Here is a 24,381-nt window from a genome sequence, read left to right on the forward strand (position 1 = left end):
AACACTTGCACACTGCTGATAGGAATGTAAACTGGTATAACCATTCTGCAAAATTATATGGAGGTTCCTCAAAAAAAAATTAAAAATAGAACTAATATATGATCCAGCAATCTCACTTCAGGGTATTTATCCAAAGGAATTGAAATACAAATCTCAAAGAGACATTTGCACCCCACATTCATTGAAAGATTATTCACAATGGTCAAGGCATTGAAACAACTGAAGTGTCTATTGATAGATGAGGGATACAGAAAATGTGAATAAATAGTTGTGAAATTTAAACTCTGAACTACAAAACTTTTAGAAGATAAAATGAGAAAAATCTTTGTAGCATTGGGTCAGGCAAAGATTTCTTAGATCTAACAGCACAATCATGATCCATAAAAAGAACAAATAGATAAATTGATAGACTCTGTTTAAAAAAAAAAAATGAAAAGAAAAGCCACAGACTGAGAGAAAATATTCACAAAGGTAGATCTGATAAAGAACTTGTATCTGAAATACAAAAAGAACTCTCAAAACTCAATAATAAGAAAACAAAATCTCAATTTACAAAAACAGAGAAGATTTGAGGGCTCCTGAGTGGCTCAGTCAGTTAAATGTCTGCCTTTGGCTCAGGAGGCAACCCCAGGGTCCTAGAATCCAGCCTCATGATTGCCAGGCTCCCTGCTCATCAGGGAATCTGCTTCTCCCTCTCCCTCTCCCCTTCCCCACTCATGTTCTCTCTTTCTCTCTCTCTCTCTCTCTCAAACAAATAAATAAAATATTTTTTAAAAATTAAAAAACAAGGGATCCCTGGATGGCTCAGCAGTTTAGCCCCTGCTTTCAGCCCAGGGCGTGATCCTGGAGTCCCAGGATTGAGTCCTATATTGGGCTCCCTGCATGGAGCCTGCTTCTCCCTCTGCCTGTGTCTCTGCCTCTCTCTCTCTGTGTGTCTCTCATGAATAAATAAATAAATTTTTTTTTAATTAAAAGGAAAAAAACTAGAAGATTTGAACATACACTGCACAAAAAAACAATATATGTACATCAAATAAGCACATGAAGAGATTCTCTAACATCACAGTCATAGGGAAACTCAAATGAAATGAAAAAAAAAAAAAACCCTGGTAAGATATGACTACTCATTGATTAGAATGGTTAAAATTAAAAAGACTGACTATACCAAATGTTGGCCAAGATTTGAAAAACTAAAATTTTCACACACTGGCAGTGGGAATGTAAAACGATATAAACACTTTGGACCAGAGTTTGGTAAAGTATTGAGCATATAGCTACCATATGATCTGGCCATTCCACTTATTTACCCAAGAAAGAAAAAAAGTTAATCCATACAAAGACTTGTACAAGAATGTTCCCAGCAGTTTTCTTTGCAACAGCCAAACACTTTAAAAATCCCAAATTTCCATCAACAAACAAGTCAATGTTTATACAAACTGTAATATATCCAGGCAATGGAATATTATTCAGGGGTAAAAAAGAACACAAATATGGATGAATTCCCAAGCAATTATGCTGAGTAAAATGAGCTAGATTTTTTCAAAGAATATGCTGTATAATTGCCTTTATGTCAAGTTCCTTTAAAAGTAAATAAATTTCATAGTGACAGAAAGCAGGTCAGTGGAAGTCTGGGATGGCAGAGATTTAAGGTGAGGAGGACCAGAAAGAAAGGGATTATAAAAGTGGATGAGGAAACTTTTGGTGGTGATGGGTACATCCACTGTCTTGATTGTGAAATGGTTCTACAGATATACACATATGTCAAAAGTCTTTATTTAAATGCACGCAATTTATTGTATGGCAGTTATACCTCAATTTTTAAAGAAAGAGAAAAAAATCCTACAAAGGTTTCATCTCATCACACTGCTATTTTTGTTCTATTCCAACCCCTAAATGTGGCCCACAGTTAGGCCTACAACATATTCTGGCCTCGGCGATCCCATCTGTTCTCTCTTCCCTGTGTCTTCTACTGCTTCAGCCACAATGGCCTCCCTCCTCCTCCCTTTAAGCTCTTTCATACACCAAAACCTTTCACTTGTTTCTCCCTCTTCCCCAATGTATTCCCCTTACTATCTCTCAGCTTCAGTGCACAGCACACCCATCACCCTGAATGAGGTCTTCTGGATGACTCAAATCAAATAGGTCCCACAGCACTATTCTTCACTGCCATGCAGGGCTTACTTACTTCCTTCATAACATTTATCACCATCTGACAGTAGCTTATCTATTTATTACTACTTGGCTACTATCTATCTCTCCTTCCTAAAAAGCAAATCCATACGTGAAGGGTAGAGACCTCTATCTTGTTCAATGCTTTACTCCCAGTGCCTGCATCATTCTCTGGTGTGTGATAGAAGCTTAGTAATATTTTTGAATGAATGACTAAATTCAGTATACTATTGAAGTCTTGAAAGTAAAAGCCAATGAAGTGTTCACTTTTCATTAAATTTTAATACTCTAGACATATAGGAGAGCTTGGTTTTAGAGCATTTATCTTCTGAATTCATACTCTTAATCCACACATCTTTCTGACTTTCAGGAATGCTTACTTTTCTCTGTTTATAAGCCAAGATCAGCTTCCTTGACCTATATAAACTCCAGGATGCTTTCTGACTGGGTCTCCATGATTTATCAAAAACTCAAGTTTAAAATAAAGAATTCAGGAGAGATTCCTTGTCTAAAAATGGAGGGCACATGGAAACAAAAGCAAGTATTCTGACGTGATTGAAGTATTGGGTTGGAGGGAAGAAATGATGTAACATTTTATGTTGACCTATGAGCCAAGCAAAACCACTGTGTATGGCAAATGGTGTTTATTTCCTTTCTCTAAAGGTAAAAACTGAGTAAGCCTTCTGATGTCAAAAATCCATATTCTTTCCAATAAGGGAAGTAGCTACAGGTAAAGCTAGAACAGAAGGAAGAATTCTGTTATCAGCCATGATAAGCTAAAGTATGCTACAATCTCAGTGTTTAAACACAAAAATGTTTTTATTTCTAGTTCACACAAAGCCCCTTGTCAATCCAAGTACCTATCTAGGACAGCTTTCCTCCACATAAGTTCATATTCAAGTATTCTTCAATTTTATGACACCTCCATTTAGATACATACTTTCATAATCATTGGAACAAAGGAAGTGGAACCATGGAGAATAGATCTCCAGCTCTCAAACATTTCCACCCAGAAATGACTTACATTGATTCTACTCGCACTTTATTAGCCAAATCAAACTTCATGGTCTTGGCTAATCTCAAGGGACTGGAAGGACAGTCACTCCATGTACCTGGAAGGAGGAGACCAGAAATACTAGTGAGTGGCATGGTTTTGTCAGGTTTCAATAATGGAGGACCTCCGAGCTTCAACTGAAAAGAGAGGACCTTACATGGTTAGCCAGCGTACAGCCAAGGAAGTTTTGGAGCATTGAGTGGCAGTATCAAGAATTAGGACTTTATTAGGGCCTAAAAACCAGGGATCTTTAATCCCATGCAGCCTGATTTCAACCTGTGAATATCTAAAAATATTAATGGTGTTTATGCCTGTGAGCACACAGGCTTATGTATCTAAGCATTTACATTTAAGGTAAAGACCCATATCATCTTGATGTAAACAAGGATTAGCACATGTCTATCTGCCAGCTCTGCAGGTGGGAACTTTCTAGTCACATCCCCACCTCCAGCCAGTTATTACTGCCCATACCCCCAGCACTGCCAAAACATCTTCCAAACAGCTGGAGGTTCTACTTGCTGACTTTGCAAAAGCCCCTCTTAAATTCCTCTTTTCTTAGAAAGTGACTCTGGCCAAGTACTGAAAAGTTCACACCAGATGGGATGCATTTACACAGAACCAGGGCCAAAGAACACCCATCTCTTTGTGCGTGGTCACAGTCTGGGCAGAAAACATCCTCTGAGGCTCTGCTTTTCACACCTGTCAGATAGAACAACTCTGTGTGAGCATGCACCTTGGTGAAAGAGATTTTCCTGATTAAGGAAATATTTTTAAACAAATATACAATTAGGCTTTTTTTCCTACTACAATGTCATTCCCTTCTTCCTCATGATCTTGAATCAAAGCCAAAAAGATGTTCTCTAGTTATATGTCTTTGAAAGTTGGAGCTTGGATCTGTCCATTCCCTATGGAATTTATGAGAGAAATATGTTCTGACTATAGTCACATGCCAGTTATGGTCATTTCTTTCTCCAGGGCTTTTCTGTGGGGCTAGAATATTCATCTTCAAGTTCAGGCCTCTCCTATTTGGAAGATGTCATGCCATAAACTGGGTTTCCTGGGAAGTGGGCTCTGAGAAGGAAATAGCATGCAGGGTGTCTAGTAGGGCACACTCAAAGGGAAGGGGAAAAAAGTGTGCAAGATGGGGAAGAAGGAAAAGCCATGCTGCAGAGAAGGCTTCTGCTGACTCCATAGGGGGCTCAGAAGCTGGAAAGGCCCTTCAGCATTGTCCACTTCACAACACAAGCAGAGGGTTTTCTGCATCGGGTACCCATTGGGTGCAGGCTACCCCAGAAAGGAGGAATGGTTTTGGATGAGGAACTCTATCCAGTGCAGGGCAATTTCAGGAGAATGTCAAAAAACATTTCCTACCACTAAGGAACAAAATCATTTATTGCTAAAGGGGGATCTAGGTGGAACATTATACTATCCCCTATTCATTTTGTATTCATGGTTAGAGTTCAAGTTTAGGCTAGGTGATGTCATAGGGCAACACTTGACCAAAAGAGCACTAGACAAAGATCAGTGATCTTCAGTCAAGCTGAATTGAGTAACTGAGGCAATCATAGGGGTGCTGCACCTCAGTAAAGATTAAGGACTCCAGTCAAGCCCTTGATGTTTGTGATCCTTCCCTAAACTCCATAACATACAGCCCATGGCCACTTACATGCTGGTACACACTGGAATAGATTTGTCTCACCCTGACACTTGTGGTCCCTTTCCTGAAAAGCTCATGTCAGCTAACAGCCCACTGCTGTAGACCACCCTGTGCCTTTAAATCAGGCCAACTCACCCACAGCCATCAACATGGATAATCACAAGTACTCTAGCCTGTTTTACTTTGCTCAGGATCTTACACTTCCAGATGCCAACATTTGCCTGGTTTGAAGATTTCCTTCATCCTGTTGGCCTCTGGGAAGAGCTAAAGGAATGTGAATTTCCTAACTGGGGTCCTCATCCTCCCTGTTTCTGGCTCACCATAACTCTTTTAATTCTTCATCTCTTAGACATGTCAAGGAGCCTCCGCATGCAAACTTCAAGATAACCTGGCATTGTGGCTTGAATTATGCCATCCAAAAATAACATGTTAAAGTCCTTAAAAAAAGAACCTGACAATACCTAAAATGTGACTTGATTTGGAAATCAGGTCTTTAAGAGGTAATCAGGTGAAAATGAGGTCATGAGGGCAGGCCTAATCCAGTATGACGGTGTCTTTATAAAAAGGGGGAATTTGGTCATCCACACAGGGCAGATTCATGTGAACAGGAAAGCAGAGATCAGGATGATTGTCTATAAGCCAAAGATTGCTAACAAACCATCAAAAGCTAGAAGAGAGGTATGAAAGAGATTCTCTCTCACACCAACCCTACCGACACCTTCCTCTTAGACTTCTAGCTTCCAAAACCATGAATCTATACAGGTCTGTTGTTTAAGCCACCATTTTCTGGTACTTTGTTAGGACAGCCGAAGCAGACTAACCCACTTGAGAATCTCATCTACTCATAGCCTGCATCCTGGTCATCATTCCAGACAGGCCTACCACAAGCCCCCTGAGACAGGGAAACCAGACATTATGCCAGGGTCACAGGGTCAACAAGTAAAAGAGATGACAATAGTACTTTAGAAGCTAGGTCATCTGCAAATCAAAACCGTAGTGAGCTGTCACCTAACACCCATCAGAATGGCCACTACTGAAACCAGATAATAGCAAGGGTTGCCAAGGATGTCGGGAAATTGAAATACCTATGAACTGCTGATGAGAATGTAAAACGGTATACCATGGAAGACAGTATAAAGGTTTCTCAACAAATTGAAGTAGAATTACTTTATGACCTAGCAATTGTACTTCTGGGTATAGATCCAAAGAAATTGAAAACAGGATCTTGAAGAGGTACTTGCACACCCATGTTCACTGCAGAATTATTCACAACAGCCAAGAAATGGAAGTAGAACAAACACCCACCCACAGATGAATGGATGAACAAAATGTTGTATGTACACACAATGGAGTGTCCACCCACAAAATTAAGGGAATCCTGTTATGTGCTACAATATGGATGAACCTTGAGGACATTATACTGAGTGAAATAAGCCAGTCACTAAAAGACAAATCACTGTATGATCTTACTTACATGAGATATCTAGAGTAGCCAAAACCATGGAAACAGAAAGTAGAGGGGTGGTTGCCAGGGGTTAGGGGAAGGGCAGAATGGGGATTTAGTCAATGGGTATAGAGTTTCAGTTTCTCGAGGTGAAAAGTTCTGGAGATCTGTTACACAATAATGTGAATATAGTTAACACTACTAAACTGTACACCTAAAAATTAATAGAATAAACTTTATGTTATGTGGTTTTTTAACCACAATTAAAAAGAAAAAGAAAGAGAAGCTGGAGGCCAGGTCATCTGGCTCCTGGCCCAGCACTCTTTGGGGCAGCATGCCACCTCTCCCTGCCTGCAGGATCCACCCAGGGAAAATGCCATAGGGACATGAAAACAGAGATTGGGGTGACAGATCTAGAAGCCAAAAGAATGCCAAAGACTGTCATCAAAGCATCCCATGTGAATGCTTTGCAAAAAGACAAGGGACAGACTGGTCATCCAACAAAAGTGCTGCCCGTCCTTTGGAGCCAGGAAAACAGGAAAAGGAGCATTCATTGAACATCTACTGGGGGAGGGGGGTGCTCAAAGTATACATAATCTTCTGAGCTACACTGGTGATGGTTCTCATTTCTCCAACATGTAGATGAGGAAGCTGAGGTGCAGGGGGTGAAGGGACCTGTTCCAAGTCCCCCAGCTGGCAGGAGGCTGACCTGGACCTCCTCCCTCCACCACCGTTGCCTGTTTGATGACTACTTAGCAAAACCACTTGGCTTACAGAGCTCTTAGGAGCCTTTCAAAGGGGTAACTGGAACTCTCTCTCTCTCTGCCACACACACTTATCTGTGTGTTCATCTGTTGTTTTTCTTTCTTCTTTTTTCTGGAAGAGAAAACTGATCAGCTAGTGAAAAATATTTTTCTTAGAGATCATTCAAGGTATTTGGCAATTTGGATTGCCAAATATCGCAAAAGAGAAAGAAGTATGATGTGGGGCTGAGGGTGAAGGTAAACATTCAGCCAGTCCTAAGAGGCTTGGGAAAAGCTTCCAGCATGGCTCCCTTGCCACCACCCCAGATGCTCACACAGCCTTTTGGGTTGGCAGACCCTTGGGAACCTGCACCAGGGTGGCCAAGGCCACCTCTTGCCAATCTCGGTTACCCTCTCAAATCCTGCCCACTGAAAACAAACCCACCGCCCCCACTCGCAAGCCTTGGTGTGTTCGAATTTCTTTCCCTCTTGCCAAAACCTGATTTCCTGTTTCTAAGAAAAAAAACTTTTAAAATACCCCTTTAAAAAATCTCCTTAAGGCAGCTTACACATCAAAGAACTCTTAGAAAGTAGGGTTCTGTTTGGTTAAGTACACATGAATCAGAAAAAAATCTGATTAAATTTCCCCTTTTAAGTGCTAGGATTTTTACTACACTCGGGCAAAAGGTTTTTGGACAAAGCATAGATTCTTGGGGGCCACAAGGAACATTCATTTCATCTAGTATGCTCATTGCAGAGATAAGGACCCCAAAACCCAAGGAGGGAAAATAATTTCCTAAGGCCTCGGGGCAAGGAAGAATCACAACCAAACCTTAAACTGGGCTCTTTACTCCTGGACTGGTGGTGTTTACATACTTCTGTCAATTTCTCTGTAAGGCTTTTTTCAAAGTCAAAGATGATTTAAAGTTTAAAACATTCAGAAGGAAGCTGATTACTAATCTCATTTTTTTAAAAAGGTATCAGAGTCTAAAAAGAATGGCCATAACTACCTTTCCTGAGCACTTATCATATATACACATTGTTCATTTAATCACCACAATTCTATGAGATATTTACTATATTCTATTTTACAAAACAAAAAAGAAAGAAAAGAATTTTTAAAAGAGAGGGGAAGAGGGAGAACAGGATTCAAATCCTGGTTCAAGCTTTTGCTCTGTATTTTGAGGGACCGAAATATGCCAGGGTCTTTCTCATACCAGATATCCGTGAACCTTCAAAACAGTCTTACAAGGTAAGTATTATCATTTCCGTCACACAAATGACAAAAGCAGATCTTAAATTTGTCAACCCTTCCAAGTTCTTGCCACTAGTGAGTAGTAGCACTGGGATTAGAACCTATATCTAGACAGCAAAGCCCACCCTCTTTCTGTCATTTCACAGGGTTGTTTTGAGGGTCAAATCAAATCATGGAAGTGAAACCCTTCTGAAAAACTGTAAAGAAGGTAGCATATTTGAGGAATAATCCTTTGAATTCTAAGCTGTTGTATTTTTCTAAATTTCCACCCTGGCTTTTAGCAACAGGATCCCAGAGCCAGCCAATGACTAGGGGCCCAAGTCTCTCAGCTGAAAAACATTTTCCAAATAAAAGATTTGATTGAATACACTCTTGTTTTCCTTGGGCAGGTCCCAACCACCCAAATGTTTAATTGGGTTGGAAAGTTTTGATCCTGATGGCCATTGTTGCAAGCAAATGAGAAACGTGGAAACTTGCTCTTTGACCCTGAGAGGAGAATGGGGCCCAAGAAGCAGAGAGCAGTCACCCGGCTAGCGGTGATGCTATCCAAATAGCAGCATTATTAGATCAAATGCTAGTTCATTCATTTGCCTGGTCACTTGTTTATTCTAGGCTGTCTTATGAGCATCTTCTGCAAGTCATACCCTGCTTGAGGCATATGGAGTACAAAGGAATAGCTAAGGTTGTTCCCTTGAGGAGCCCACAGTCCTGAGGCCTTGGATAACATCCCTCATGAAGGTTCCCCTGCCTTTCCTAGTCAGAACGTACTGTTTCCTCTTCTCTGTGTCATAATCTTGTGCCAGTGTTAAGTGCTGAGTTGTGGACCACCCTCACCAAATTCATGTTGAAGTCCTAACCCCTTAACCTCAAATGTGATTATATTTGGAGACAGGGCCTTTAAAGAGGTAATTAATGTAAAATGAGGTTGTACGGATGGGCTCTAATCCAATATGGCTGGTGTCATGGTAAGAAGAGGTTAGAACATAAATGTATACCCACAGGGAAGGCCACATAAAGACACAGAGAGAAGAAGGCTATCTATGAGACAGGGAGAGAGGCCTTGGAAAAACAATCCTGCCACACTTGGATCTCATACTTGGAGCCTCCAGAACTCTGAGAAAATAAATTTTTGTTGTGTAAGACACCCACTCTGTGGTTTTTGTTATGACAGCCCCAGCAAACTCATATAACTAGCTAAAGCTTTGACTCTGATCTGCAGGCTATAAGAATTATTTTTGTGTTTACTGAATTTAAAAATAATGGTAAAAAATAACTATGGGTCAACCCTCAACGGGTTTGCAGTCTTAAGGGGAGACTGGCATTTTTTCTTCCTGTTCTGTGCTAAGTGCTAGAGGCACTGGTTTGGAAACGCTGTGAGCCTTCTCTGTAGGGTATTCACTTAGTGGGGAGCCAAGCCAACATCTTATGCATAGCGATTTAAGTGCTATGATAGGAGACTACAATGCCCAGGATGCAGAGGAACACCCTGACCCAACTGGGGGAGGGACAGAATCAGGAGATTCCTCCAGGAGAAGAAACTCCTCGACTGTCATGATGTACAAATAGCTATTACCCAGGAGTGGGTGAGACAGATCATCCCTAGCATGTGCACAGGTGGATATGAGTAGCCCAGCATGGCAAGTCAGTGCAAATGAGGGAATAGGAAGAGAAGAGGCCCCAGCTGAAGCTGAGGCCAAGTCCCAGAGAGGGTGAGAGCCAACCTTCCACAAAAGAGGCACTCCAGGAGTGTTCGCTGAGTTGAGTTGAAATGAGCACACCTGAACATGGTGTGCAGACCCACCTGTCAAGAAGAAACGATCCCATTTCCCTTTTTCCTCTACTCTACCCAACCAGACCTCATTCTTTCCTCTTTCATGCCACCTCCTTCTTTGTGAAATCTGGCCATAGTTTGGTTGGGTGGTGGTCTTTATCTCCCTCGCAGTCACATTAATGCTATTTGTTGAGATTACAGAATAACAGAGGCTCTTCAAGTAAGCAGACCTGGGGGCCAGTCCTGAAAAGTTCTGGGACCTTGGGGTGAGTTGCTCCAGTTTTGGAGGCCTCTGCTACCTTATCTTTGAGCTGAAGGTCACAAGACCCACCAGTATCCATCTTCCTTTTCTTCCTTTTTTATGATAGAGCCTCCCTACCATCCCATTTTAGCTGTGAATACACGGCCACGAGCTGGAATCTGTGTTTCCCAGGCTCCTTTGCAGCTATGGTGGTCAGGTTCCTCAGGTCAGAACAGTGGACCTGAGCAGAAGTGAAACAAACAACTCTTAAGTCATTCCTTAAAGACAGCTTCGCTACATGCCAGGGGACCTCTTCCATTCTTCCTGAAGGCTGGGAAATGGAAACAACCAGAACAGTCCCAAAGCCACACCAGGCAGGTGATGGACTGACCTATCAGCCAGGGGTTCTGGATTCCCTAATAGAATAGAGAAGTCCTGCCCACCTCAGACCACTTCCCTCTGGACTATTCTTTTTTTTTTTTTTTTTTTTTTTTTTTTTTTTTTTTCCTCTGGACTATTCTTAAAAGGAGTAAATATCTGCTTTGTTTATACCACTGAATACCTGGGTCTTTCTGTGCAAACACTTCATCTGTACCCTAAGTAACCCCAGCCTTATTTTGGAGATTGTAGATAATATATTCAAAGCAACTTAACACAGAATGGATCTGTGATTAGTTGATTCTAATAGCTATTATTAGGATGAATTGTTAGGATGTGGTGACTCTCTAAGTATAGCTGGCAAAAAAAAAGGGGGGGGGAAGCTCCCCAGACTCTGGGATTTCTCACCCAAGAGTCTAGGACAGTGGGGCAATTCTGGCTAGAAATGGGAGCCTATGGTTAGAGGAGGAGCCTATGGAGAGGGGAAATAAAGGCAGACTTTAGCTGTGCTGAATTTTAGTTGCTGGCAGGACTTGTGGAAAGAGATGCCAGGAGTCAATTTGAAATTCAAGTTGAAGGTAGGCCCAGAAACCAGGAATCGCTGAGGGGAGTGGTGGGGAGCTGTAGGACCATATGAGATTTCTAAGGGAAAGAGCCACAGACGCAAGTCTTAGAAGGATACTGAGGAGATCAGTCAGTCTGGAGCAAAGACTTTTAAGGTCCAAGGGAGAGAAAAGAATAGAAAAGCTGGGTCAGATCATGGAGAGCAGCAGGAGCCCTGCTGAGGAGTTCAAATTTTACCCTACGAACAGTGGGGGGCCATGGACCATGCTGAATGGGGAGGAGGAAGACGAGAAATTTTCCTGTCCTACCAGAGGATCCCTGGGTGACACAGAGGAGCACAGCTCATCTGCAAGACAACCAGCTACCAGGTAAATCATTGCACTGTTATTTAACAGACACTTGCAAAGTATGGGGAACACCATCAATAAACATTTGGCCTCAAGGTGATGGCTTGGGAGATCATAGAATTTTTTTAATATAAAAATTGAATGAATTAAATGTGTTCAAAGGGCCATGTGCATTATGAACTAGGTAAATCAAAGCACTTAAAGGTTGAATATTTTGGAGAGATTCTATGGAGACGGTGAAAGCAAAGAGTTTGCCAGAGTGACCCTATGGATTGAAAAATGACAACATGAAGGAGGATGGAAGACAAGTATCTCCCATTCATCCTTTTGGTCCTTGAGACAACAGATCAGCATTGAAGGTGCACTCCATGTCTGTGTATGCTGGGTGCTGATGGGAGGGTGGAGACGAGACAAATTTGTTGGGAGTTGAGGAGTTTGTGGTGGAAAATAAAGTTTAATGAAGGAATAAAAGTGAAGAGTACAGCTGCCTTAGCTCAGAGAAATTCCCTCCGAAGCAACCTTTGAGCCCAGAGGGCAGCGAGGGGCCCCAGGTGGGTCTCAGACGCAGAAGGAACAAGAGTGGCCCAGAGGTGGGGGACAGCATGACATGAATGGCCATGAGGTCAAAGCTAGCACCAGGGTAGGACGAGTGCCTAGGTACAAACTTAAGGAGGCCCTCACTCTCAGGGCCACACAATTGCCAGCTCAGAGAGTAACTATCTCCTGACATCCTGTTTCCAAGCCACTCTCCTTCCATTCTTGGGTCTCTCAGTCCAAACCCTGGTGGTAGAAGCTGAGCGCAGGATGGGGAGAGTGACAGCGGGCCCCAGAGTAGCCACTAGACTCAGAAGATCCCTACCAGGAAGCCCAAGGCCACAGATGCTCACCTGCTTGCTCTGCCTAAGAAACCAAATGTACAGTTCTCAAGAAACCCCACATGCCTGGAGGTGTCACCTAAAGGGTAAGAGGAGGGTTTGGACCTGCTTCTCGATATGTTAGAGGATCTTCACTAAGGAGAAAGGTCCAGCCTTATGTCCCAACATGACATGGCTGTAAAACCTCAAATAAGCCTCTTCTCCACTCTGGACTCAAATTTCCTTTTGTGTACCATCAAAGAATTGGATTTGATTAACTCAAAGTGCTCCCCACCACCACGCAGGCCCAAAATGTTAGGATTCTATGAACTCAAAACAAAACTCTGTTTTCAAAAGTAGAGAATTGTGTCAAGGAAGCTATCAAAAGCTGAAAGAAAACAAACCCTTTTCTAACCCAAGTAATATTAAGACACATGGGAGCTAGTTAAGAGGTCTAGTTGTGGGATCTCTCTCAATAGGATGGATAACCTCTTTAGATATGTGATGACGTAGCTATCACTCAAAATCTGCCACCCTGGAGAGTGTTCAAATGTGAGCGCTTTCACTGCCTGGAACCATAGTGCACACTCATGGTAGGAGTAACTTCAGGAGTCAACAGATAAAGAGCAATATTCTGTTTTGAGCAAAGTGGTCCAGGGCACTTGGGTGGCTCGATGGTTGAGCGTCTGCCTTTGGCTCAGGTCATGATCCTGGGGTCCTGGGATCAAGTCCTGCACCAGGCTTCCTGCTTCTCCCTCTGCCTATGTCTCTGCCTCTCTCTGTGTGTCTTCCATGAATAATTTTTTTTAAATCTAAAAAAAGAAATGGAACAAAGTGGTCTACTTGAAGCCAATATTTCCATTCTTAATCCTGAGCCAACACAGTTATAACTGTCTCGTTACCCTTCTCTCTTAGGCTTTCTGCAAGCCATCTTGTTCTTTCCACATTTCTAACAATCTCCCAGGGGCTTAGAGTTTTGGGGCAATTTCCATTTTGACATCTAACTTGACTTCTGCACCCAGGATCTGAGGCAGAAACTATCATCATTGCTACTTTACAAATGAGGAAACTGAAGCTTTCAGAGAGAAGAGCTACAAACCACCTACCATGTGGGTGTCATTCCCGAAAAGCTGGCAGCAAGACCCTATCAAATTGTACCATGAAAGCTCATAATAATAGAGGGTTAATGACAAGAAATACCCCTGCCTGTTGCATCAGCGAATCAAATCTCTTTTTTATGCCTTATAAATAGCTACTGTCTACTTATCATAACAGATAGTTGGGACACAGATGCCACACTATCCCTTCTGTCCTCCTCTACACCTTTACCTTTAGACTCTTGGACACATATCAATTCCTTTCTCTTCCTACTCTCCCTTTAAAAGTCCATGCTTATCAGCTCCAGCAACTAGATCCATGGAAGGATCACCATGCCACTGGTTCTGCCACCAGCCCGACTCCAGTGCAGGTCTAGGCTCCACTGGAGCACCCCTGCTATATGCCACCTTAAGGAAAATCTTTGCAGGGACTTAGAGTGGCCTCCATCCTCTAAGGATAGAAGGATGGAGACACATAGATCCAGGACATCAGCTACTCTAATTTTCCATTCTTGACTCACAGTGCCCTGCCCAGAAAGCCGTTTGGGTCCCAGACTATACAGAGTCCAGAATGCCAGGATTTAATAGATGTTTTTGCATGTGTAGGATGAGCCAAAGAATGGAAACTCTGTCCACATCTAGAGGGAACGCCCATGACAGATGTGTATTCCCTAAAATAACCTGATAGCAAAAGTTGGTAGAGGCAAGAGCTGGAGGGGAGAGACAGTGGTCTCTCAAGTTACAAAGCACAGTTAGACACATGCAGAGAAAGGCCTCTGGGGCCACCACCTAGAGGAGGGTAGACCCATGACAAAGACAAGTAGAGGGCAGAAGTTACCTTGATAATTTGGTTTGTTTTCACTTTGGGTTTGGCAACCAAGGATTTGCCTTATAGAAAGTGGAAATGCATAAGTTCAAAGATTTAGTCTCCTGCAGCCTGCTTCAGGCCAGTCGAATCAAGCAATAAGTGAACAAATTACCCATGAGAAGAGCAAGGAAGTTCAGAATGGATTCCAGTGTGACCTGGAAAAATCTTCCCCCTGCCTTGAACTTGGTAAAGTGCTTTCATTTACTGCTCAACTCTGAACCATCCCAACGGCCTTGTAAGAGATGACTTATTTCTATTTTGTAATGAGAAAACTTAGGCACAAAGAAATAAAGTGACTTATGCCTAAAGCCACATGCTGCTAAATGGCATAGCTGGAATTCTACCCCAGGTCTCTTTGAACCTGGAATGTCTAGCCAGCTTACCACATGCTTCAGAACAATCCGATGAAGTAGGGACTTCTTATACCTCAGAGTCAAAGGAGTTAACTCAAGGTTGCATGGACAGTAAATTCAATACCAGGAGGTAAACAAAGGTAAGTTTCTTAGCACCAGAACTAGGCCACTTTCCACCACACGCAATGCTTTGGTGAACACTCTCTATCCGATCTATTCCTCTACACTGCTAATGCAGCATCTGGTGTGTAGTAGGTGTTAAATAAATACTTGGTGGGTAAATGAGACTTTCTTTGAAGTGAAGTTTTATTAGGAAAGCAGATGATCGTCTTAACTGAGCGAGATAGTCAGTGACTCATTTTGCTCAGGGCTTAAATCTGAATTTGGAGCAAATCTCTTGACTTCACTGTGAAATACAGCCCAGGCTCCTCCCTACTTAAGAAGAGGGACAACTGGAAAAAGAACCCACTGTTCCTCTCTGGAATGAGAATAAAACCATAAATTAGGCTTTTCTGTTTTTTTTTTTTTTCCAAGGCAATCAGGGAATAAAGTTGGTACTTGACTACATTGTGACACCCAAGAACACAGCTTCTAAGCAGCCAAACACTATTTTTTTCCTCCATTATCTGTTACTTTGTTAAGCTATGGTGATTTACCAATTGAAAATCATAGAAGAAACTTCTATGCTTACCTCTAGGGAAAATTTACTCATACATCCCTCTCCTACATTCTTTAAAGTACTGGGTAAAGCACTAACATATGAGGGGTGGGAGCCAGTGGAGGCGGCGCAGTGAAAGGGGCTGCTGTGTGCAGGCATGCTTCCACAGAGGATCCCTTTAATCCTCATGGTGAGCCTGTAAAGAAGCAACCCCCATTCCACAAGAGAGGAAATTAAGGGTCAAAGAAGCTTTGGAATTATTAATTTTCCCACAATTAGTAAGTGGCAGTCAGGATTTGAACCCAAGACTTTATGAACTCAGAACCTATGTTCTATGTCATATACCATGTTTAGAGTCTATTAATGATAGGTATGACCACAGGAAAACTCCTCCACAAAGAGGCTTCACTCACTTTATCTTATAGTATGTGAGGATCAAAAGTGATGGAGAGGGACACCTGGGTGGCTCAGTGGTTGAGCGTCTGCCTTTGGCTCAGGTCGTGATAGTGGGGTCCTGGGATCAAGTCCCATATCGGGCTCTTCACAGGGAGACTGCTTCTCCCTCTGCCTATGTTTCTGCCTCTTTCTCTGTGTCTCTCATGAATAAATCAATAAAATCTTTTTCAAAGAAAAAGTGACAGAGAGTAGGGATAAGAACTCCCATTTTATAGGTAAGGAGACAGAGGCATATATTGTTTTGAGTGATACACGGATGTAATATATGCTCCATATAGTTCCTATTTTATTATAGAAGAGAGAGCTGAAGCTCAGAGATAATCATGTTGCATAAGCATATACATATATTAGTACTGTGCTCCTACTATGTGCAGATTCTGTGCTGACATTTATATTTCTCCAAACCTCAGCTGCTTCTTTTGTAAAATGGAGATGAGTGGCTTAACCAGAAGTAATCATCTAGAAAGGGTTGCATTTAGAATCTGCATCTAGACTTTTCTAATTTTCAGACTTATTAAACTTTTTTATGTTACAAAAATCTCAAAGCTTTTAACTATTTCCTTCTACCTTGATATCCTAAAATATGTGGCTCCCAAAAGCATCTAAATGGAGACCATTTTATCATTTCCTAGCCAGGGTAGATATTCAAATACTTCTGTGAATCTGTGTAGGAAGTCTTTAACTCAGCTGCTTATATGAATCATTTACTTGTGGAATCAAAACTATTCATTCTACTAGTGTAGGAAAGCCGCATCTGAATAAATCCCGCCTGGCATGTCGCCTATGAGGTGGTGGGAGGGAAAAAATTTATTAACTTCCTCCAAGAGAATGGACAAGAAGGCCCTTCAGTCAGGGCTCTATGCCAAGTACGTAAAATTAGAATGGCTTTTGTCTTCTTGGAGTGCAAGAAAAGCTATATTGGACAAAACTATGGAAGACAGAAATCCTTAGCCAATCTGTAGAAAGATTCCTTTCCAGCCAAGGTTGTTCAGCACCAGTCCTGAGCTTAAGGAAGTTCAGCAAAATGCCTGAGGAGCACACGTTACCACCCTTGGAGGCCAGGCCCAGAAGAAGACAGGGTAGATAAGCCTGGCCTTGATGAGGAGCCATATTTTAGAACTTTCAGGGCAGTCTAGGCACAAACACTCACATGAGCAAAAGCTTGAGTTGAGAAACAAATTGGCGGTGAGGGTCACACTGGGAAAAATCATTAAGGTCTGGACCAGAAATTTGGACTTAACCTACTAGACAGTGCTGAAGGGAGCAAAGAAACATAATCAGAACAGTTTTAGGAAAACTAGTCTTTTACTTATTCACCAACTACCTGTTGGACATTTTGATGTGTGGCATCTTACCGGGATTGGCACACTTAGTCTAGTGCACAGATGTTTTGGAGGTTTTCAGTGTGGGAAATGTTGCACTGAAAATGGTGCAAGCTGCAGCAACCCTGAAGAAAAGAGCCTGAGGGCAAATGGCTCATTTAGGAAATAATCTCAAAAAGCATTCATAGGGAGACTGAGGGAGTGAGACAGGAAAAGGAAAACTAATACCTCTGGAGTAACAGAGTTTTAATCCCAGTGGATGCTTCCAGGGGAACCATGCAGGGCACATTTCAGAGCAGTCCCATGTAAGGTATGAGAAAACTGGGTATTTACCTACCAAATACCATCCTTCATTGGCTCTGGGGTGCTCCCTGGAGACAGGAATGGCCAGGCTTTCACAAGCTATGCTCTGCAGCCAGAGAAACCCTGAGGCAGATAGTCCCAGAGGCTAGAAGTGTGTATGGGAAGAGATCCAAGCAGGGAGGAGCTTATCTCCTGCCATGGTTCCCTGGAAGGACAAGGAGGGCACCACTGCACAGGTGGTGCTTGAACTGAGGCTAAGAGAACCAGCACATTCTCCCCAAAGGGCAGTACAATAGACAATACACTCCAGTAAGTAAAATGAAAGAAGGGAGAAGGAAGAGTGAGTTATGTCACTGAGCAAGTAGGCAAGAGCTAGATCACAAGGACCTTGGAGTCCCTGCAAGGGCTTCATAGCATTATGGAAAAAAATTAACTAGGATGTTTCATGGTCAGAATAGCACGCTTCTGTGGAGGAGGGATGCAGAGGCCAGACCTGGAGGGTAAAGACCATTAAGATGTAGGGTATGGGATGCAGGGAATCACAGGGGGGGAAATATAGGCTTGAACTAAGGCAGAGGCTGTGGGATTAGAAATGAAGGAGCTGACAGGAGAGATAGTTAGGGAGAAGAGGCTAAAGATTGTCCTCCATGCATCTAGAAGGATACCTATGTAGGATTTGCCTGTAAAGAGCACAACAAATAGGGAAAAGGAGCTGAGGGGCAGAACCCAGAAGCACTGCTGCAACCACAGAGGCACTGCCATAACCACATTCAGGGCCTGGAGGAAGAAGAGCTAGCCACAGAGCTGTGAACTTTGAGGACACCCAGGTGTCTTTCTACGGAAGCCAAGAGAGGGGCACAGCACAACCAACACTGCTGGTCAGCAGAGGTCAGGGAGGAGGAGGCCCATCCCAAGACCACAGCTGTTACTCATTAGCTGGAGGTGGCTGCTGACTCTTTGACTTCTTCAGTAAAGGAGCAGTCAGGTGACAGGGTGACAATGGTAAAAATTGGTGAAGATGTGGAGGTCAGTGGGGCCAACCAGATGGAAGAGGTCTGGCCACAAGCAGATGAAGAGCTGCATATGGCTTTGACGGTAAGAGTGGTGTGGAGTGAGCAGGGGACACAAGGTGTGGGAAGCACATAAAATATCTTCAAGCCAAGGAGGCCAACCAAGCCATGGCCTGAGGAAAAGACTGGAAGCAGAAGAGGTTAAAGATGAAAAGGAAGGAGGTGTCAGTGTTTGATGGAAAGAACTGAGATCTTTTAAGGAAGTCCACTACTGCCGTTGACTATCTGGTAAAGAATGGTCCCTACCTCATGGTATCTACAACCTTGCGTGGCCCCCTCTCACATGGTAGGGGGGCTGATCTACACAACCTCTGGAATATGGCAGAAGCGATGGTACATCAATTTCATGATCAGGTTAACAAAAGATACTGTGGTTGCCCTTTTGCACTCTCTTCTCTCTTTCCCATCACTTGTTCTGGGGGAAGCCAGAAGTTATGTCACGAGCAGCTCTATTCTGATGCCCACATGGGAGGAATCAAACTCTCTACCAATGGTCCTGTGAGTAAGTTGAGTTTGGAAGTGGACAGCTCAGCCCAAATGACCACAACCCCCACCAACTGCTTGACTACAGCCTCGTGAGGAAGCCTGAGCCAGAGCCACCTTCCAGCTTGCTCGCCTCTAGAAACCGGGTGAGATAGTACTTGCTTATTCCTTTAGGCCAGCATGTCTTGGGGTGGTTTGTTACACAGCCATAGATAACCCATGGGATCTTCCTGGAACAGTTGATGTGACAGCAAAGTGACACAAAGAATGGCATGACATAGGGACTCATGAAAATATAGAGGAGAGAGAAAGAGGCAGGCTCAGAGGTTCAGGTGAGATGAAGGGCCACCCTCCTTATGATGTAAGAGGCAAAGAACAGAAGCTCCGGGTCCTAATCTGTGGTGAGCACTACCCAGGCCAGGCACTGGTGAGCCCATTATGCAGTCTCTCCCCTGAACCCCTAGCAGGACATTGAATCATATGGGTTTTACTGCACAAACACCAAAGCTGGTGGAGATTTATTTAGTAACTTGATGTAGATACAGATCTGGGAGAAGAAAAAAAAAAAAGGAAAAACAGGGCCTTGTTCAGGGCAGGGCTTAGGGTGGCGGGCCTTAGGTGGAGCTGGGTGAGTGGCAGGAGAAAGGTTGGAGCTAGGCAGAAAGCCAAGGCAGGAGGCCTCTCCAGCAAGCAGTTGGCTCCCTGGGCACAGGAGACTTCCCAAGTGAGTCTAAATGAAGGGCCAGCTCACTTTATATCCTTTTAAAGTAAAAACTCAGGGATGTTCCCAGGCCATCTGTGTTCACCAGAAAGGGCCATTTTTCTACCTCCTGGTGTCCGGGAAAGACACTCTAAGAAGGAACAGAGCATACCTCCCTACCCATTGCTCCTCTCTGCCAGCAGGCCCAGCTTGGCTCCATGCAACTCCATCCATACATGATCAATGCATTCTGTAAAACGCTTGGAGGAAGGAGGACGTAGGTATCCCAGTGCATTTCAAGTTCTCCTGAAAACACTGGCAGATGGTGACTATGGTCTGAACCATCTTCCTTTTGTCCCCAAGACTAACTGAACATCTCAGTGATTGTCCTCCCCAGAAGGCAACCAACCATGTAAGAAACTTCATTAACACACCATTAAGAATTTTTTTTAAATCAACTAGGTTATTACTTCATTTCCAAATTTTTTTGTTCTTCATATCATAAAAATACAAAGAAATCTGTGGTGTAGACATCTAAGTACACAAAACAAACGTAAAAGAATTTTTTAACAGAAGAAAATAAAGCAGGATTCATTTATTGATAATGTTTTCCTATCTAGAATCATAATTTTTTTAACAAACATCACAGCTGACAAGTGTGTATTTGTACATATTTTGCAGTTTGCAAAACTTTCCTCACTTAACCTTCATACCACATCTGTACAGTAGCAGGGCACAGTTCCCACCCCTTTCAGAGGAGGGATCTGCCTACGGGGAAGCAGGAGGGTAGTATGGACAGCTGAGGGCTTCCTACATCCTGCTCAGCCTCAGTCTCCTCATGTGTGTCATGGGGATGAGAAGAGCACTGACTTTGACTAGTTAAAATTCTCATAGTACTAAGAACCTAAATTTGGTCAGTAAGAAAATGACACTTGTTTATTGTTGCTGTCACTTTATACTGCAAATCTGTAAGGATTAGAAGCAGTGTTTATAAAAATGCTGAACATAGTACCCAAAACATAGAAGGTGCTAATTTTGAAGAGGTAAAGCTAAGATTGTGAGGGGTTTCTAATTCCTTAATAATTCATCTTTCCTCTGCACCCCAGGCACCTGGGCATGGGTTCAGTGAGACACATCTCTTAGCTTGAGAATGAGTAGACTAAATCTTTATTGATGGATGGATGGATGGATGGATGGATGGAAGGAAGGAAGAGAGGGAAGGAAGGGAAGGGAAGGAGGGGGAAGGGAGGGAGGGAGGGAGGAAGGAAGGAAGGAAGGAAGGAAGGAAGGAAGGAAGGAAGGAAGGAAGAAGGAAGGAAGGTAGGTAGGTTGGAAAGATGGAAAGATCTTACTGTCTGCCCTAAGATACTCTGCTGTACTCATGTTTTTGAAGATTCACACATTTCTCTGCATGAGTTGTAGGGGAAGCAAGGATCATGAATCTGTAATATTTTCAGAGTGTCTCCATCCTCTAAAGAAAAAAGCCAAAAAAAAAAAAAAAAGAAAGAAAGAAAGAGAAAGAAAGAAAGAAGAAAGAAAGAAAGAAAGAAGAAAGAAAGAAAGAAAGAAAGAAAGAAAGAAAGAAAGAAAGAAAGAAAGAAAGAAAAAAGCCATCTCCATATCCTTGTTCAAGCTGTCCCTAAATGGCATCTACTCCATTTCCTGCTACCATTCCTCTGGGAAAATCTCCCCACCACCCACCCTTCCCTCCCACCTTCCCAGACTGCCACACCTTTGCCCATGCTGTAGCCCCTGCCTGAAATGCCTTCCCTCACTTCACCTACTGAAAATCTCCCCACTCCTCAAGCTCTGACAGAGAGGTCAGACCATCAGAAGGGGTCATCTTTGAGGACAAAAGTAACATCTCATCATCCTTATCCCCTTAGCACCCAGCACAGGGCTGGCACCAAGGAGCATCTCCTTGTGTTTACTGAGCACACCAGTTAGAATGAAGCAATTGACCCAAGTTCTTTCCTGGCAGAGGCGGTTACAGCATCCCAACCCCCAGGATATGCCTGCCGGGGAGAAGGTGGCAGAGACAGCACACACGTAACACCTAGTTCCTCTATTTTGTTCATCTCCTAGTTGTCAAGATGAGGCAAAAAAGTGGATCTTACCCTGGTAATCACAGACCATCTGGGTGTTGCTCTGGTTTTTCTTTAAAAGAATTATTAAAAGGGAGGGACCCTCCAATTATAGCCATGTGGAGAAAGCATCACACATTGCAAGACAGGTCATTTTAGAGTAGAGAAAAAGTACTCTTATAACTGGTTTGGCTTGGGTCCATGGCCTGTCTCTCTCCAGTACCAAGAAATGCTGCCACATGAAAGAAGGCAATTGCAGTCACAAGAGGGAAGAATTGGCTTTGATCGCAAGGCAGCTGCATGGGCCTGAGTAGTAGAGCCCCACACAATGAAGCTATACCCCAGGACACCTGCCTTGTATTCCTTGTTGCCCTGGGTTTGGGTCTCCTCACTTGCAAATTTGATGGCCTTTCCCATTCAGAGTCTCCCTGTTTCCTGTTTAGTAGGCATCAAACTAATCCAAACAAACCCTCAGCATTGTGATGAGATTAAAGAGACTGTCAACTCCATGAGGACAGGAAGTCTGTGACCAGCTGACAGATTGCTGCCTCCCCTCAGTGGACAGTTGTCAAAGGTGTGAATGAACAAATCAAGATAGCCCTAGGCCCACATAAGTTACGCCAATATTAATGCGCTGCTGGGAAATCTCAGCCCAATAAATATTTCTTAAGGCTTTGTCCTGGAGTAATCCCCTCAGTAGTGTTGGAGAGTTTATCTCACTGTCTTGGTATCTGACCAGTCAATAAACAACTCATCCACAAAGCTGGAGGAGGAAAGGAAGAAAGGAAGGAGCAGGACCACCTCCCCACTGGGTCCCTTGAATGTGAGGCTATGAGTGGCGGGTATGTCTTACTATTTTCTGGCTCCATGACTTTCTTTGTACCCACTGTGTCCTCTGCCTGGAATATCCTCCCTCCCTGTTTTTCTAATACCTACCTATCCTTCAAGATTCAGCCCAGGATCACCTTCTCAGGATGGCCTCCCCAGGTGTCCTGTCAGGGTCAGCTGCTCCCTCCAAGGCAAGTGTAGGGCATGGCCATGCTGAGCATCACACTTACATATGGCATTGTCATATCCCTTTAGCTGTCTGAGAACCCTTACATCACTGAGTTCCTTAAGGGCAAGTAACCTGCCTTCTCCTTAATCTAGCACAAGGGATTGTCAGATGTTGGTTATTCAGAGGATGAACATGGAAAGGGGAGAGAAGGGAAGAGCATTCTCCAACAGTGAAAAGTACTATTGTAGATAATAGTGAAGTCCCTGTCACTTGTAGCAGGCAAGTATCCTATGCATCTTGTGGAAGAAGAACCCCAACAGAGGCCCCTGCAATGCTACCCCCAACCAAGACTCAAACTTAAACATTTCTAGGAAAGGCAAGGTCTGGAAACAGAAACCTACATGACAGCTCATGTGTTTGCTATTCTCTCTCATACATGCATGCACGCACACCTGCACAGAGGCATCAGCACAGATCCAGATGACCCCAGATGAGGAGAAGTCCTTCTCCCTACTGATACTTTAATCCTCAGCACACACTTCCCAGATATGACTCCATTCATGTGACGCAACAATCCTGCTCTGAGCAGAGGCAGATCTTACCTTTGTTTCCTACATGGACCAGTTTGATAAGGTGAGAAGATTCTTGAACAAAAGTCAGGAAACCGTGTTTGTATCTGGAATCTATTGAGATTTGCTCTAGGCTGAAAGTCTGTGTCACCCCACCCGCTAGATTCATATGTAGGGACCTAATCTGCAATGTGATGATATTTGGAGAGGGCGGCATTTGGGAGGTGATCAGGTCTTGAGGGTTGTAAGATTAGTGCTCCTGTAAAAGAGATTCCAGAGCTCCTTCCCCCTTCTACCATGTGAGGACATAGCTGGAAGACAGCCATCTAGGAACCGGAAAGTGGGCTCCCACCAGACATCTAATGTGACAACACCTTAATCTTGGACTTTCCAGCCTCCAGAACAATGAGATATAAATTTGTGTTGTTTGTTGGCCACCCAGGCTATGGTATTCTGTTATAGCAGGCTGAATGAACTAAGGCAAGATCCAAGGTTGAGACCTTGAAAAATTACCTAACTTTTCAGGTCACCAAAGCAAGAGTTTCTTGGAATGTCAGAACTTGCCACTTAGGAAATATCTGGGTCTCCCATGCACTGTCTGGGCAGGACCTGTACCTGCTGGGCTCACCACTGTATCTTCAGAGCCTAGCCCTATACCTAGTGCATGATGAGTGCTCACATGAATTAACAAGTGAATGAGAAGCAAATGTCTCCTCTGAATTCCAAGTTGCTACATTTAGCAGTGACAGGCCATATGGAGGAATTGTGGTATTGTCACTGGGCTTCCAGGCCTGAACTTCATGAGTCATCCTCACTGATAACATGTACACAGCATGTTATGGACCCCAGAGAGCTCCAATTATCATGAGACTTCACGGGCAACTTATCCCCCTCTAGATGCTAGGTTCATTAAAGGCAGACTTTTAATTGTTTCTGTATCCTAG

The 24,381-nt window shown here is 43.3% G+C and overlaps 1 long non-coding RNA gene across 1 annotated transcript in view; it reads right to left on the minus strand.

The window, feature by feature from the left end:
• The window catches only part of LOC140594756 (uncharacterized), a 102,761-nt gene that overhangs the window by 64,860 nt on the left and 13,520 nt on the right, over positions 1 to 24,381 (minus strand). The window contains exon 2 of the long non-coding RNA XR_011995996.1: positions 3,194 to 3,281. This is a non-coding gene — a long non-coding RNA (uncharacterized lncRNA). The remainder of the gene's footprint in view (positions 1 to 3,193; positions 3,282 to 24,381) is intronic.

This window comes from Vulpes vulpes, chromosome 12, assembly GCF_048418805.1.
Source record: "Vulpes vulpes isolate BD-2025 chromosome 12, VulVul3, whole genome shotgun sequence".
Taxonomy (NCBI): domain Eukaryota; kingdom Metazoa; phylum Chordata; class Mammalia; order Carnivora; family Canidae; genus Vulpes; species Vulpes vulpes.